Source organism: Monodon monoceros, unplaced genomic scaffold, assembly GCF_005190385.1.
Source record: "Monodon monoceros isolate NGI ecotype Baffin Bay Population unplaced genomic scaffold, NGI_Narwhal_1 Super_Scaffold_1, whole genome shotgun sequence".
NCBI lineage: Eukaryota > Metazoa > Chordata > Mammalia > Artiodactyla > Monodontidae > Monodon > Monodon monoceros.
In genome coordinates, this window is record NW_021703765.1 from 2170468 (window position 1) to 2184398 (window position 13931).

Here is a 13931-nt window from a genome sequence, read left to right on the forward strand (position 1 = left end):
CCCGGAAGGCGGCGCCGGCGCCCCGGGACCCCGCGCGCTTGGGCCCCGCGCGGCGAGGAGGCGGCCTGGACCCCGCGGCGCCCTCGTCCTGGGAGCGGCGAGCGCAGCACGGTGGGTGACCCTCGCCGGGGGCGGGAGGGCCCCTTTGCGCCCTCGGAGCGGGGACCCGGCCGCGGGGCTGCCCCGGGGCGGCGGCGCAGGTGGCGGCAGGTGGCAGCCGGGCGGCCGCCCTGCGAGAGGTGGGCGCGGGTGTAGACGCCGAGCCAGAGCGGCGGGGCTGTCCCCAACGGGTGTCCAGGTGTGGGCTCGGCCGGGCCCAGCGGCCGGGGTCGCGGGCAGAGCGTGGGAGGGGGTGAGGGTAGAGTTTCGGGTGAGAGGTGACAGAGGTCAAGGAGGCCGCCCCGGGCGGGCTGGGAACGCGCGCTGTTGGCGAGCTTTCGGGCAGGCAGGGGTCCCCACCAGCCTAAAGTGCTTCTTAATGACACACCTGGAGCCCAGCGGACGACTCCTGCCGTCCCCCCCTCTCCCCTCCCGCCCCACGAGCCGAAAACCAGTTTCCTTTTGAGCGCCGAGGGCGGCGACAGGCGACTCTCCGGGCTTCCGCCTTCCGGGGGCCCGTCCCGGCTCGGGCCGCGCCGCCTGCGCCCACCTGCGCCCACCTGTGCGCCTGGCGCCCCCGGGCGCGAAGCCCCCTGGGCCCGGCGCCGGGTTGGGTGGCCCTTAGGGTGCCCTGTGATCTGCACGATTCCTTGACATTCAGTGGCTCTGGGTCCTTTGGGCTGCTGGTGGCACCGACTCGTTTGTTTTAGCGTCTCCTTTCACCTCCTTTCAGAAGGCAGAGTGGGGCTGGGAACCACGTTTGCGTTTCTTTGGTGATCTCAGTAGGAGTCTGGCAGGAAATAAGCGCTTTCTGGTTCCTGGTTCTCTGTTTTCCAAATGCTATAACGTGAGAATCGACAACGCCTGTTCAGTTTGCCTCTGCAGCTGTGGAAGGCACGGGCCACAGCCGGGATGTGCTGGGAGAGGTGTAAACACGGTGCAGGGGGGCCCCTGGCTGTTCTGGCCAGGGATACCCACACCTGGCCTAGAAAGAGAGATTTTCAGACGGAGGGAACTTTAGGGTGCGTCCTATTTAAGACCTGTGGGTTTTGGAGAAGACTTTAGCCCCCCAGCTCAGGGAGATAGTTTACAGAGTGACCCACAAGTCTGGGACCCCCCTGAATCGGGCTCAGTCCTGACCCCCCTTCTCCCTGGCAGGACCACCTCTGAGTGCTGGGGGCCTCCTCGGACGTGGTGACCCAGGTGCAGAGCCAGCGGGAGCCTGGGACAGAGCAGCTCTTCAGGGAGGGATGGGCCCAAAGAACCAGCAGGTGGGCCGCAGCCTCACAGCCGTGTTTCTCCCAACCCAGGAGAAGTGCCCGTCAGTCGTCGTATTTTTTTTTAAGTGGGATAAACCAAAACCTGAAGGGAGGGAATCCAGTTCAAAATTATTGTAAAGTGTTGGCTAACAGTCACTCCCAACGGTTTACCTGTTCTGAAATAACTCCCTTTATTAACTCAGGGTTAAACAAAAGCTGTTTGGTTCAAATCCACTTTAGAAACCTTTTGTTGTTTGACTTTTAGTTTCTCTTTAGATTCTTTAAAAATTTGACACAGTATCAGCCACCATCTCTGTGCCTTTTCCACGCAGGTGTCCAGGTAGCATTTTTGACCACTTACAAGTTGCCAGGCTGTCTTCTTAGAGCAATGCATCACCTCACTGATAGGTGGGGTGCCCTGGGATCCCCTCATTTGATATAACCACCCTATCAGTACCCTCATTTTTACTGACTAGGAAACCAAGGCATGGAGACACCCAGGGTGCCCAAGGACTCAGTTCTGGGAACCTGCCACCAGCCCTTTGTTGCTGCCCTGCAGGGCAAGTAGGACGCCTTAAAAAACCCACAGGGCTACCTTCCACTTCTCTGTCTGTTAAAATTCCACCGCTAATGAGCGGCCACGCCCAACAAAATATGCTTCCTTTTCAGGTTGATTAGCCTCGCAGGCTGCTGTCAGGTCTCTGTTAGTCATCTTTTCCTTAACTTCCTCAGTAAAGTTGACAGTAAAGGAGGAAAGACGGTTCTGTAATTCCTCAGTACGCTTTTTAGTAAGTAGTCATTAAGCGGGAAGACACTTCTGCTGGTCCGTGAGAGCCACTGAAGGAAGCTTAAATCAGCCTGAGTTTGGGGCCCCAGGAGGTGAGGTTAAAGCAACAGTAATTATACACAGGGAGACCCTGGTGGTCCCATTCAGCAGAGATGAGCGGAATTCAAACTCCACCTAAACATGTAGCTGTCAGGCTTTAGCCAGAGAAACGGAATCACTGGGAGATGCACAAGAGTGACTTATCACAAGGAATTGGGGCTGGAGAGGCCGACCAGACAGGAGGCTGCAGCTCGCAGGCGTGATCTGAGGCCACATCCAGAGCTCACGCTGCAACCAGGAATAGGGAACAGTGCATATTCTGAAGCTTTAAGCAAAGTCTCAGAGTCAGTAATTGCTAACAATTCATAAATATGGATCTGGACTCTGTGAACACCTCTGAGTAAGTGTGAGGCTCTATTATTAAAAAAAAAAAAAAAAGATGGATGCCTAGAGAATGAGGATAAACAGACTTAGGTGAGGTATCTGGGATGTATCAAACATTCTAAAATTCAGCAATATAAAACAAACTGCCCAATAGAAAAAGATGTGGCTGAGCAGCCTGGCCTAGAAGAGAAAACCCAGATGGGCTAGTAAAATATGAAAAGGTGTTTAACCCACTAGTTCCCAGGGAGTCAAAAATCACGTCAAATGGGATAATTTTTCGTATCCATCATACTGGTAAAAATTTTAAATTCTGACTATACCAAGTACCGAGGAAGATGTAGAGAAGTGAGAACTCACATTATTGTGAGTAGGAGTGTAAATAAAAACAGACACTTCAGAGAAGAATCCAGGAAAGCTGATGACGGACATTCCCTATGACCTCGTGATTTCACTCCAAAGTTCACCCTCTAGGGAGAACCTGGTCTGAGTGCATAGGGCACATACAAAGGTTGCTCATGGAAGCAATTTTTTAAAACTTTTTATTTTGAGATAATTGTACATTCACATGCAATTATGAGAAATAATAGAGAGAGATCCATATATGCTTCCTAACATCTTGCAAAACTATAGACAATAGCAGTAATCCAGGAGATTAACATTGGTACAATCCATCAGCTGTGTTGAGATGTCAGATTTCGCTAGTTTACGTGTGTGTGTCTGTGTGTAGTTCTATGTAATTTTATCACACATGTACAATCGTGTGACCGCTCACCTCAGGTAGGGACAGCTCCATCACAAATTCCCGAGGGCTGCCCTTTATGGCCACAACCAACTTCCCCCTTCTCCCTCCCTACGCCCTTGGCAACCACTAATCCGTTCCCCATTTTCTATAATTTCATCATTTCAAGAATGCTATTTAAGTAGAGTCATGCAACCTTCTGTGACTGGCTTTTTTCGCTGACTGCAGTTCTCTTGAGATCTCTCCAAGTCGTTGAGTATACTGATAGCTTGTTCTTTTTTTATTGATGAGTGGTATTCCGGGGAATGGATGCCCACCCCGCTCCCATAGTGTTTTGGCTTTAAGCATTTGCCCTTTGAGGGTTTCCAGTTTGGGGCTATTTGAGTAAAGCCGCTGTGACCGTCCACGTACAGGTTTTTGTGTGAACACAGTTTTCATTTCTCTGGGATAAATGCCCAAGCAAGAGCGCCATTGCTGAGTCAAATAGCAAACACGTATTCCATTTCATGAGAAACTGCCCTCCTCTCTTCCAGAACGGCTGCACCGTTTTACATCCCACCAGCCAGGTGTGAGTGATACAGGATCTCCACGACGGCCTTTGGCACCGTCACTGTTTTTTATTTGAGCCTGTAACAGGTGTGCGGCGATAACTTCACCGTGATTTTAGTCTGCGTTTCTCTCACGGATAATGATGCCCATCTTTCCGTGTGTGCCTCTGCCCTCTGCACATCCTCTCAACGAGCAGCCTGTTCTCATCTTTGCCCTTTTTCTGATTGGGTTGTTCGGTCTCGTTAGTTCCTTGTATGTTCTGAATACGGCTCCTGGTTGTGGTTTGCAGTTACTCTGTCAGTTTAGCTTGACTTCTACCTCTCCACAGAGTCTTCTGCAGGAAGAAAGTTTTTCATTTCGATGAGATCCAGTTTATTAATGTTTTCCTTTTATGGATTGTGATTTGGGTGTGAAATGCAAGAACCCGTCACCTAGCCTGAGTCTGGAAGATTTTCTCCTTTTTATTTCCCCCTACGTGTTTTATGGTTCTACCTTTCACACTGAAGTCTGTTGTCCATTTCCAGTTAATTTTGTATAAGGAGTGAGGTCTAGGTGGAGGGTTTTGGTTTGGTTTGGTTTTTGTGCCTATCTAGGAATGTCGAATTGCTCCAGGACTGTTTGTTGAAAAGATGATCCTTCGCCCATAGAATTGCTTTTGCATCTTTGTCAAAAATCGTGTCCCCATATCTGTGTGGGTCTATTTCTGGTTTCCCTGATCTGTTCCCTTGATCAAGGTGTCTGTTGCTGCACCAGGACCACACTGTGCTGATTTCTGTGGCTGGAGGGTGAACCTTACCATCAGGTAGCGTGAGTCCTTCCCCTTCTTTCTTTATCAAAATCCTGTTAGCTGTGCTGGCTCCTGCACCGTTCCATATGTTTTAGAATAAGCTTGTTTGTGTCTACAAAACCCTTGGTGGATTTTTTATAGGAATTTCATATTCCAAATCTATAGATGGACTTGGGGAGAATTAACGGTTTTACCGTGTGGAGTCTTCCACGCTGTGATCACAGGTTGTCTCTGTTTATTTAGATGTGCTTTTGTCTCTTTCATCGGTATTTTGTAATTTTCAGCGTATAGATTCTGAATCTGTGGGGTTTTTTTAAGAGTATACCTAAATATTTCTCTTTTTTTGAGTTATTTTTAAATACTGTCATGTTTTTAACTTCAGTTTCTACATGTGTGTTGTTAGTTTACACAAATGTGGATGATTTTTGTGTGCTGACCTTGTGTCCTGCGACCTTGCCCAACTCCCTCACTAAGTGTCTAGATTTCGGGGGTAGATTTCCTTGTGATATCCATGCAGACCGTCATGTTACCTGTAAATGGGAAAGTGTTACTTCTTCCTTTCCAATCTCTATCCTTTCTAGTTTCTTTTTCTTGTTGTGTTGCACTGGTACTTCCAGTGCTCTGTTGAAGAAGAGTTGCAGGAGTGGACATCCTTGCCTTGTTCCTGATCAGAAGGGTAAAGCATTCACTTTTTCGCCACTAAGTATGATGTAGCTATAGGGTCTTTGTAGAAGTTCCTCATGACATTGAGGTAGTTCCCCTCTATTCCTAACTTGCTGAGAGGTTTTGTCATGAATGGGTCTCGGATTTTGTCAAATATTCTTTCAGTCAGTTGACAGGCTCCTGTGATTTTTCCTCTTTAACCTGTTAGTATGATGGATTATACTGATTAAGGTTCACGTCGGTGTTGAACCACCCTTGCATGTCTGAAATAAATTCCACTTGGTCATCTGTATAATTTTTTTATATGTTGCTGGATTCACTTTGCTAGTATTTTGTTGAGGATTTTTGCTTCTAACTTCATGAGAGAGATTGGTCTGTGGTTTTCATTCTTTGTACAGTCTTTGCTGGTTTTGATATCAGGGTAATATGAGCCCCATAAAAATGAGCTGGGAAGTGTTCCCTCCTGTTCTAATTTCTGAAAGGGTTTATGTAAAAATGGCATTAATTCTTCTTTAAATGTTTGGTAGAAATTTCCAGTGAAACCATCTGGGGCTGGAGATTTCTTTGGAGGGGCATTTTCTAATTACACATACAGTTTCATTAATAGTTGTAAGATTATTCAAGTTATGTATTTCATCTTGGTTGAATCTTGGTAGTTTGTGGATTTCGAAGAATTGGTTCATTTCTTGTCAACTGTAGAATTTATGAGTGCACTGTTGTTCACAGAATCCTTTATTATCCTTTTCACGCCACAGGATCTGTAGCGATTTCCCTAGTTTTATTCCTGATAGTGATGATTTCTGTCTTCTCTCCTTTTATGTGAGCATCTTGCTAGAGCATGATCCATTTTACTGATTTTTTTTTCAGAGAACTAGCTCTTTGTTTAATTGATTTTTCTCTATTTTCCTGTTTTCGGTTTCATTGGTTTCTGTTCTTTACTATTTCCTTCCTTCTACTTTCTTTGGATATATTTAGGTTTTTTGGTTTGGTTTGGTTTTTTCGTTTCATCAGTTAGAACTTAGATTATTATTATTTTTTTTTTGCAGTACGCGGGCCTCTCACTGTTGTGGCCTCTCCCGTCGCGGAGCACAGGCTCTGGACGCACAGGCTCCGCGGCATGTGGGATCTTCCCGGACCGGGGCACGAACCCACGTCCCCTGCATCGGCAGGCGGACTCTCAACCACTGCGCCACCAGGGAAGCCCAGAACTTAGATTATTGATTTGAGTACCTTTCCTCTTTTCAGTGTCAGCATTTTAGTCCTATAAATTTCCCTCTCAGCACTATTTTAGCTGTGCCCACGTATTTTCTTTCAAATGGTTTAAATGTTTATTGAATCGAGATTTTGTGTGTCCAAGATCAGGTCAAAAAGTGAACAAAATGTGGAAAGGGTTGGCTGGTTGACGGCTCCCAGAAAGAGAGCTGAGGTTCAAGGTGGAGCTCTGCCAGGCTCCGTGCGGTGTGGGGTCAGGTCTCAATACAGGTCAAAATCAAAGCAATAGATTGAATGGAAAGCAGCCAAGTTACAGATGAATAAATACAGTATCATCCTATTTACTGAAAAATTTTAAATACACAAAAGAACACACTACCTGTCGTGATCACACAGAGATGAAATAAATACAGAAATCACGCAAAGTGGGCTATCCATCAACCTCAGGAAGCTGCTTACCTGTGTCTGAGGAAGGATGGATTTGTATGAAGGGAAGGGAATTTGTTTTATTTCTGAAACATTTTGAGATTTTAAACAAAGAAAGGAATGTGTCACTTTTTTTGAGGGAAAAGTTAAGCCAGCTGTGTATTTTTTTTCTGTACCTTTTGTTTGCAATAATGAATCACTTATGTTAACAATAAAGAAGCCAGTGCCAAGTCTGGGGGTATGACACTAAAGAAGATGAAATGGTGGAAAAGCTGGGAAGATTAATAGCCTCAAAGAAGAACCTGGAAGTAGGTTGGGGTAAAGTTACTAAAATTAGGTGAAAGCAGGAGCAAAGAAAAAGAGATTTGGGGAACTTCCCTTGTCCCCATCATCATTTGTAAACGGGGTACAAACAAGGAAAACTAGAAGCGGAGTTAAGTAGGGTGATCTTAGAAAAAGAGCTGTGCCCTGTGAACCAGCCACGGGCTGAGATTTCGGGGGGCGGGGGGAGGGGGAAGTTGGGCGCCACGCCTGGCCCTGCTTTCAGCCTGTGAATTCAACTTGCGATCAGCTGTCTTTCTTTTAAGAACCATTTGCATCTGCGTGAACATGAAGGACATGAGGGGGAACTAGCGCATTGGGACCCAGCTGGTTTTCCTTCTTTGCTGCCTGAATTTTTCCTGAGTCCCTCATGTGCATAAGTTTGGCCTCTAAGTACCGTTCAGCGTGTTTTAAATAGAGGTCAGCAAACCAGGGCCTCCCTTCTCGCTCCTCCCTGGCCCTGGATGCGTCCGCAAGTCCACAGGTCCCCCTCCCGTGAGCACCGGACAGCCTCCCCGGCCCAGGGGGCCTCTGCTCCCTTCCACTCACCCCCTCCAGACTCGCGGTGTCGGCACCAGTGTCTGCGGGCCAGCGACTGGTCTACAGGGGCCACTGGCCACAGGCAAGTGCAAGGACGCTGCGGTGGCCGAGGAAGGGTCTGTAATTGATTTCCTGTAGAATCATTTCACTTTCTTTAAGAGTGAGGGGGCTAACATTCAGCTCACCCTTTTTCCAAGGTGAGAGAAGGAAAATGAGGTTTTATTCACAGTAAGTGATTAACCAAATTTCATGCTTCGTTCTATATTAGAGACTAATATACAGAGCGTGGAAAGATGGGTCCCAGAGGCAGCTGAGGGCCTGGAAGGTGGTCACCCCGACACACTCACACACACACACACACACCCCACGTGCTCACGGCTGGAGTCCGCACGTGACGGCTGGTGTGGGGTTGGCAGCCTTGCACGTTAGAGCAGCATCTTGTACAGTAAGAACTACCCCTCCTTCGCCAAATGCAGTTATGCCTGAGCTTTAATCCTCTGAACTTCTCAACCCAGGAGTTTATTTCCATGTGATATCTGTTGCTTCAAACGTGCGTGTGTATATATATATATATATATATATATATATATATATATATGTATATAATGATGTAGCTAAAACCCACTAAGAAGCCTAACTGATCTCTCCCACCACTCAGACAGACTTATTTTCTTTCTTTCTCTTTATATGGTTTTCAGTTTCTTTCTTTTTTTTAAATTGAAGTAGAGTTGATTTACAGTGTTGTGTTAGCTTCTGGTGTACAGCAAAGTGATTCAGTTATGCATATATAGACATATTCTTTTTCAGATTCTTTTCCCTTATAGGTTATTAAAAAATATTGAGTAGAGTTCCCTGTGCTACACAGTAGAGCCTTGTTGTTTACCTATTTTAAATATAGTCATGTGTATCTGCTCATCCTAAACTCCTACTAATTTATCTCCCCACCCTCTTTCCCCTTCGGTAACCGTAAGTTTGTTTTCTGTCTGTGAGTCTGTTTCCAGACAGACTCATTTTCTAAAGGGACACAGAATAAATGCAGTGATGATGTCTGGACAGGCCCTGTCAGCATCCTGGGGTAAGACGGTCTGCCCAGAAGGTGGAGGCCCTCCTGCCCCCGCCGACTGGGGAGCCAGGTAAGGTCTGTTCCCCAGCAACCCTCTGAATCGAACGACATCCTCACCCTGTTACAGGTGAGGAAACGTGAGTTCTCGGCACTCAGCAGATCTGGGGGGTCGTGTGAAGCCCAGGGCGTCCTCTGCTCTGTCCAGCGACATGTGTGATGGCCAGCAACGCTCACCCTGTGCTCCTGAGCTCTCAGAGCACATTTCCAAATCCAGTCGTCCCTACACCTGTGGCAGGCTGCACTGTCTCAAGTCAGTGTCCCCCGGGTGGGAGGGGCGTTGGGCCCCGGCCAGCCCCAGGCCTTGTCCCCAAGCTGGTCACGAGTGCTGGGGACCAATCAAAAACCAGGGGCTTTTTATTATTATTATTATTTTTATTTTTGGCTGCACTGGGTCCTCGTTGCTGAGCGCGGGCTTTCTCTAGTTGCGGCGAGCGGGGGCTACTCTTTGTTGCGGTGCGCGGGCTTCTCATTGCGGTGGCTTCTCTTGTTGCGGAGCACGGGCTCTAGGCGCGTGGGCTTCAGTGGTTGTGCCACATGGGCTCAGTAGTTGTGGCTCGCGGGCTCTAGAGCGCAGGCTCAGTGGTTGTGGCGCACAGGCTTACTTGCTCTGCGGCATGTGGGATCTTCCTGGACCAGGGCTGGAACCCGTGTGCCCTGCATTGGCAGGAGGATTCTTAACCACTGCGCCACCAGGGAAGCCCAGGGGCTTTTGTTTTAAAATGAGCTCCTTTTTAAAGGAAAGAATTGCTATGAAAATACGCAAGAACGGCGTTTCTTTTAGTGGTGATGTGATGCCTCACATCAAAACTGATGCTGGTTTTGAAAAGGGGTCAGTGGCTGATAGCTGGTGACAAGGGGGGTGACGCCCTCCAGAGTGTGAGGGAGCTTCTCTGAGGCCCCAAACCGCAGCTTTTTACAGGAAATGAGTTTCTGCTCAGACCCCCTTGGCAGTTGTTTTCCTTGGTATGTGTTGTAAATTTTGAAATGCAAAAAGAGTTGCAAGAGCCATTCAGTATGTTTTACTGAACACATGGGTTTTTAACATCATGCTGATTCTGACTACATAGTAATTAGGCTTGGGTTTGGTTTATACCTCCCCACTGTGAAAACCATCTAGAAAACAGAGACTGGTGTTGATGCTTCTTCTGAAAGTGAGTTGACTTGGTTGCATTTTACATCAGGTTTTGCTCTGATCGGTGGTCAACATTCAGTGCTGACCACGCTGACGGCAGCTCTGAGTGACCTGCAGGGAGTGCCAGGCCATGCCCTGCGCCCTGCAGGCGACATCTGAGTACTGAGGGTTCCGTGGCAGCCCAGGGTCCCCGCTGGTGAGGGCTGCAGCTCAGCTCAGGGGCCCCTGGGGTCTGCCCGGCCCTATGACCAGCGGCTCCCCGGCTGGACTGAGGCTTCCTATGAGTCATGGCTGGAGAGGCAGGCAGAGCCACTGGAGTGACATGGCTCACTGTCATTTGGTTTTCTGAAATGTTTATTTCAGAGAGTGACTCCTGCAGTCAGATTTCCCTTTGTTTCATGGGACCTGGGGGCAGGAGGGTGGAAGCAGGTGAGGGTTTGATTTTTGTCAGAGGGTGGGGAGCCTGGTGGCCCCATCCTCGATGTTTTGAGTAAAGAGAGCGCTTGTGCTGGCCTTGTTCACCACTGATAGCAGCGCCCACAAGTGTCGGCCCCGCCTTTTGGGGTGTCAGGCGACAGAGGATCTCCCTGCAGGCCACATCCGACCCGCCCCTGCAGTTAGCAGCGTCTGTCACCGCAGCCCCAGGAGCAAAAAGTTCCTCGGCCTCGCCTACACCAGCCACCAGACTAACCAGCGAGGAAGGAAAGCTAGATGGCGCTCACCTCCATCCGGAGTCTGATTGGATACCTGCCCGAATCAGTGCAGACGGCTGCAGGGCCGGGATTGGCTGGGGGGCAGGATACCCAGCGCCCCAGCGAAGTGTCTGCCGTGGCCAGTGCCTGGCTCCGAGCCTTCCACGGGGCTGTGGACTGGGATGGCGCCTAACGATCCCCTGGTGGTCTGCCAGCCACCTGCATGCGTGTTGTCCAGAATACTCATTAAATGCAGAGTCCTAGGCCCGGGGCTCTGGACACCACACCACAACCTCAGGGCCCAGGCCCATGAGTGTGTAGTCTAATGAGCTCCAAGTGATGAGGCCCACTGCTCAGTGAAAGACAGAAATGCGTGCGGAGTGCCCGATGTGTGTCTTGGTGACACAGATTTACCTGAACGCACCTGCCCGTGCTCACAGACATCCACTTTAACACGATCAAGAAACTATATTTCACTGATAAACTGACTTTATGTTTGAAGAATGACTCATGGAAAATAACGTTCTATACTGATGATATGTTCTTATTTTTTTATTATTTTTATTTTTTAATTAATTAATTTTTATGTTTGGCTGCATTGGGTCTTCCTTGCTGCGTGCCGGCTTTTGCTAGTTGTGGCGAGCGGGGGCTACTCTTCGTTGTGGTGTGCAGTCTTCTCATTGTGGTGGCTTCTCTTGTGGAGCACGGGCTCTAGGTGCGCTGGCTTCAGTAGTTGTTGCTCGTGGGCTCTAGAGCGCAGGCTCAGTAGTTGTGGCACACGGAGCTTAGTTGTTCTGCGGCATGTGGGATCTTCCCGGACCAGGGCTTGAACCCGTGCCCCTGCATTTGGCAGGCGGATTTTCTTTTTTAACATCTTTATTGGAGTATAATTGCTTTACAATGGTGTGTTAGTTTCTGCTGTATAACAAAGTGAATCAGTTATATGTATATACGTATATCCCCATATCTCCCCCCTCTTGCATCTCCCTCCCTCACACCCTCCCTATCCCACCCCTCTAGGTGGTCACAAAGCACCGAGCTGATCTCCCTGTGCTAGGCGGCTGCTTCCCACTAGCTATCTACTTTACGTTTGGTAGTGTATATATGTCCATGCCACTCTCTCATTTCGTCCCAGCTTACCCTTCCCCCTCCCCATATCCTCAAGTCCATTCTCTACGTCTGCGTCTTTATTCCTGTCCTGCCCCTAGGTTCTTCAGAACCTTTTTTTTTAGATTCCATATATATGTGTTAGCATACGGTATTTGTTTTTCTCTTTCTGGCTTACTTCACACTGTATTATCGTTTGTTTTTGATACTCCATTTAGAGGGTGACATTTTCTTTCCTGCCTGTGAGCGCTAGCGTATCTGACAAGGAATATTTAGGGATATGCATCGTCTCCATCCTGGTTTCTTGGTTAGTTGGAACCTAACATTTTTGCTAAACTTGCTTTGAAAGCAAAAAACACAGAGCTGTGTGGCAGGCTTCCCAAATAGAGCAAACGCACAATTGATTCTTTAAAATTCTCTCATTCTCTAGGATGGGCAGAAGGCCACACCGTGCCTTTCCGATGCACCCACATAAAACAGATGCGTCTGGGGCCCTGAAAGTGCTGTATGGTATTATTAGGGAGCTCAGGGATCCACAGATAGGCTTCCCAAGGCCCAACATTTGCTGAACACACTGCTAGATGTATAAACAAAACTCAGGTTTCCCGATGAGGGGGCTGTGCTGGCAGGGCGGGGGGACCCAGTAGCTGCTTCTAATCCCCCCAGCAGCCCTGTGCCTCCCCTGCAGCCTGTCTGGGAATTCTCTGGGCTCTTCCCGGAATTCCTGGCTGGGGTTAGGGTTAGGATGGATGGCTCCTTCAGGGCAGTTCCCTCACCCTGTTTCCAGGATGCCCACCTTCCCCACATGGCTTTTCACAGCAGTAGCTCTGTTCTCTGGTTCCGATCACGTTCAGTTTATACGGGGTTAAATGTTCCATTCCGCACTTACGTTCTGGGACAGGTGAATAGGTTTCCCTCGCCTCACGTCATCTGCGTGGCGCTCAGGGGTGCTGTTTGCTGCACCCCTAGATGGCTGCTTCCACTGACCCTAATCATCACCATCCAGCTGATGGACGTGAGGGTCTGAATTTTGCCGAAGTCATTTGCCCCAGTCTGTTCTTCAGCACCCAGGAGAACGTGGGACATGATTTATTCAGCTCCCTGGGTTGCCGTACAAGACCAGATAAAGCAGGAACTTAATAAAATAAACAAAAATGACTCTCATATTTTAGGAGCTAGGTTTCTCTTGATGTGGTAGGAGGGCAGGGTGTGCTTTGGTTGTTTTCATTCTGGTTCTTTCGGATTTCTGAAAACGTGATAGCCTTGGACTAGCTGAGACCAGGGATTTATGACGTGGAATCCCCAGCTGCCGTTGTCTTCCTAGAAATAGAAAGAGGATAAAATATATTTCAGAGTCAGGCCTAATGCATCTCTACCTTCGATGCATCGTTTTATACAGCTCTAGGGAAGGCGCTGTCCCTTTTAAAAGGCAGACGATGATTCTTTTATTCCGTCATTATCTCTGTATGTCAAGACTTATTATTTTTTTTTGTGTGTGGTACGCGGGCCTCTCACCGTTGTGGCCTCTCCCGTTGCGGAGCACAGGCTCCGGACGCGCAGGCTCAGCGGCCATGGCTCACGGGCCCAGCCGCTCCGCGGCATGTGGGATCTTCCCGGACCAGGGCACAAACCCGTGTCCCCTGCATCGGCAGGCGGACTCTCAACCACTGCGCCACCAGGGAAGCCCCAAGACTTATTTTTGAAGAGAGAAGTCTTTAAACCAGATATTAAAAGCTAGCCTGGAATTTCCTTGGCGGTCCAGTGGTTAAGACTCTGCCCTTCCACTTCAAGGAGCCTGGGTTTGTCCCCCGGTTGGGGAACTAAGATCCCTCATGCTGTGTGGCTCAGCAAAAAAAAAAAAAAAAAAAAAAAGCTAGCCTGATTCATTTCAGACGTTGTTTGGAAATTGTTATGTGAAAGGAAGGAGGACATAGAGGTGCTGACCTGGCAGACAGCCTTTCTGAAAAGGCAGTGAAATGCCGTGTTTAAAGCCACATTACATACTAGTCCTAACACTATTTACACAGGTATTTTTTACATAGGATTAGTAACACCAAAATAAAATGTGGGAT

General features: G+C 48.5%; 1 protein-coding gene across 1 annotated transcript in view; it reads left to right on the forward strand.

Annotated features, from left to right (window-relative positions):
• MBP (myelin basic protein) overlaps positions 1-13931 on the forward strand; it is a 108554-nt gene continuing 94623 nt past the window's right edge. The window contains exon 1 of the mRNA XM_029221878.1: positions 1-111. The gene's annotated coding sequence lies outside the window, so the exon portion shown is untranslated. The remainder of the gene's footprint in view (positions 112-13931) is intronic.